The following is a 3,909-nucleotide window of genomic DNA, read 5'->3' on the forward strand; positions in this document are numbered from 1 at the left end:
AAGTAGAGGAATACACTACCTGAAGACCTAAATTGAGGACTATTAAGAGAGAGAGAGAGAGAGAGAGAGAGAGAGAGAGGAAATGACAACTGTGAACCTGGATGACTAGCTCAATCGTGCCACCCTGGGCAGTAATACAGAAATTTGGAAGAGGGATGAGTTTTGGGGAAAAGGTAATGGTTTTACTTTTAAACATGTTTTGATTTAAGACGTCTCTAGGAGATTCAGTTTGAGATGTCCAATAAACAGAGATGCAAGTCTAGAGGTTAGGGATGGATAAGTAGATATGAGAATTATCAGCATAGAGATGAATAGTTGATGGGGTTACCAAGAGAAACTACACAAAGAGACAAAAGTCCAGTATGAGCTTTGGGGGAACATCCTACTGGGTGTGACCTGGATAAAGGTCCAGCAAAAGAAACAGAAGGTGGGTTCAAACAGGTAGGAAGAAAAGCAGGCAAGAACAGTTTCATGAAAACCTAGAGAGAAGAGAGTGATCAAGGAGAAGAGAATGATAGAGAATTTCAAAGGAGAGAAGTCAAGGATGAGGCTTGAGAAAAGACTATTAGATTTATCAATTAAGAGATCATTAGGAACTCTAGAGAGAACAGTTTCAGATTGGAAATCAGACTATAGAGAGTTAAAAAGGGAGTGAGAGGAAAAGAAGTAGAGGCACGAATTCTAGAAAGCTTTCTCCTGGCAGTTAACCACAGAAAGGAAGAGAAGTAGTTGAAGATAGCTATCAAGAATGCATGGGTCATATGAGGGTTTTCTATAGGATATGGAAGACATAGATATGTTTGTAGGCATGCCATAGGAAGTAGGCTGTAGACAGTGAGTAATGGAATTTAATCTCATTTTTGTTAATCTTTCTTGATCTTTGTTTTCATTTTAAAAATGAATAGATTTGGGAACTCTTCTAAAAAAAAAAAACCCAAACAATTTTCCCCATTGCTTCATGGCCCACCAAGAGAGGAAAGGTAGCATTTTCCTCCTTCCTGCAAGCTCTTTCCATGAAACTGGTAAAAGACTGTTTGAAATATGCAAACTTCACCCCTTCCCCTGAATCCCATCTCCTAGGCTCAGGTCTTGGATCACAACATTAAGTTAATTTGTTATTGTAACCTTATTGGAGTGGGTGAGGAGGGAGTGCAGTTCAAATTCCATCCCCTGCGCCCATGTTTATTTTGCCTTCACTTTTTATTTCTTATTCAGCTTGGTTCTGACAACACTAAGTACCTGTCAAAGAGAACATCTGAAACAGAGACCCTATTCTGAAGTTCATGAAAATGAAGGTAATCATTTTCTTTTTATTATTATTATTATTTTTTAAAGCAATTGGGGTTAAGTAACTTGCTCAAGGTTACACGCCAGTTATTTCTGGGTGTGTTACTAAGTATCTGAGCCCAGATTTGATCCCCAGGCCATCCCCACACTGGAGCCGGTGCTCTTACTCTCTGAGCCACCAGGCCGCCCCTTAATCATTTTCTTTTGATGAGAACAAAACTTTACAGTTTTGGGCCAAAGGCAAATTGTAAAACTTACAGAACAGTGAACAGGTACAATATGGTCTTGAAAACAAGCTATAAAAATAAGAACAGAACAAGGAGTACATTTTCACACATGACAATATGTATTATTTTAGTCATGAGATAAATAGATCATCTTATTGATTTGAGCTCTTTGATTTTGTCTTTTGGTTTTATTTGTGAAGCTATGTAAGGATTTTAACTAGATTTTCACATCTTTTAAAAAGATGGTTGATATTTCTCAGTACTCTACTCATAGAATCCTCTCCTATAACAAAATAGTTAAGTAATAAACTGACATGTTGATTATACCTGATGGTATGATATATATCCTCCACCCCTGAAGTTTGGACTTTTTTACCTTGGATTAGGGATAACCTGTGATTTCATTGGCAGAGGGAACTCCTGAGTGAGGAAAATCCTTTTACTTATAATATAGATTAGCACCTTTTCTGTAGCTCAAAGTGTTAGAATATTTCCTGGAATAGAAGTGAGTGACCTGTTCAGGTTCACAGTTCAATGTAACTGAGGGTAGATTTGAACGAAGGTCTTTATGGCTTGGAGGCCATCACACTGTCTACATTTTCACAATACTGATTACAATTTTGAAATCTGGGAGGTCTATAATATGCTCATATTGTGCTGCAAACTTAAGATTTCAGGATAATTTTTTGTGTAAAAAATCTTAAAGTATTTGACAGTTCAGAAACTTAGCATGAAAAGCACCAAGATAAAAAGTACAACAACTAACTGTGGGACAGATCCCTAAAATGATCTGATTTTTTCCTCCACTGAGACTGCTTTCTGCTCTGCAGAGATCTGTAGCTGCGAAAAGGAGAGAGTAGCTTGGTTTGAACTTTGCAAGACTTGCTAGTCAACTAAGACTGAAGAACTAATGTAGATACTCCTTAGAGACACCCACAGGGATTGTGTTGCAATGCAGCAAGACTGCTTCAGAGGTCATCTTATCTAACTCCCTCACTTTTTATCTGTGGGGGGAGGGAGGGAGAAAGAGAAGAGAGGAGGAGGGAGGGAGAGAAGGGGAGGGAGACAAGGGAAGGTGACCAAGGGGGAGAGGGAGGAAAGGGGAAAAGGGGGTTGGGGAAGAGGGGAAGAGAGAGGTAGAGAAAAGAGTGATTTGCTCAGGTCCTCAAATTCCAAAACCATTTTTCAAGAGTACTTAGACACAGTCCAACTGGCCAATCTTCCAGGTTATGCTTAATTAATTGTACAAGGCACCAGGGACTAGGGGTTAGGAAAGAGAAATTCATAGAACTTGACCTTGAAGCTGCCTTGTAGGAACTTGGAGCAAGACTGAATAGAAACAGGTATAAGATATGCATACACAGGAAAAGTATTAAACTAAACACATGACATAGTGATCCACAAATTATATTCATTCAATTAATTAACTTGTTAAACACCGGGCACTGTGGTAAGTACTGGGGATGTATAGACAAAAATGCGACTGTACCTGCCCTCACTGGGACAATTTAGATATACACACACATGAAGAATGCAGTAATCTATCACCACTTCTTTTGGTCTGTTAGTCCCTAAAGAACATTCCATCTACTGTGTGAGTATTCATTCAACAATTATTTATTGATCTCCTACACTGTGATGGCTACAAAGATGACTTAAGACAGGTTCTTTTTTGGAGGTGCTTACAGTCTAATAGGAGATGAGGAATGCCGATAAATAAGGAATGCAGATAAGTAAGACCGGCATATCATCCTGTGTACTGGGAAAGTATGGACTAAGGGCTGCTTAGTTAGTTGGGGGGGAGGGGGGAGCTGGGAACCCTCCTTGGCCTACGGGGATCAGGAGAGGGGGTTGCTCGGCACCTGTTGGTTTTTTACACGTTCTGGTTTCCAGCTGCGCCCACCCCTCTGAAACTCGGGCCATTCTCCTCCCCACGCCCACACCGAAGAAAAAGAATTGCCACAAAATTTGTTTTTCTGACTGCCACTCCTGGTCAGTCAGAATTCAAAGACTAACCCGGTCAGAGAAGTCACTTTGCATAGCACCATTCCAGGGAGCTGCTTCCAGCAAACTAGCGGAAATATGCAAACTTTTCTCTCCCCTCCAAGCCCTCCCTGCCCCTCCGCGCCCCGTGCCCCGACACACACACACTCAATTTCAGGCCCTCGGATCCGCGTATTAACGTTAATACGTTATTTTAGTCCCAGCGGTGGTGGGGAAGGGGAAAGAAAGCGTTTGTAGTCTCCGCGGGTCTAAGGAAAACTTGCCTTCCCTTTCGGAATAAAACCCGCAGCTCTAGAAATAACAATCCGCCGCGGGTGCTCCTCCTCCGGCTCTGCGAGATTGGTGCGCCCTGGCCGTGACGTGGTGGCAGGCTGGACGCTGTGGAGAGGGG

The sequence above is a fragment of the Petaurus breviceps genome, unplaced genomic scaffold, assembly GCF_028583685.1.
Source record: "Petaurus breviceps papuanus isolate PSGF00001 unplaced genomic scaffold, PetGlider_PUasm1.0 80, whole genome shotgun sequence".
NCBI classification, from domain to species: Eukaryota; Metazoa; Chordata; class Mammalia; order Diprotodontia; family Petauridae; genus Petaurus; species Petaurus breviceps.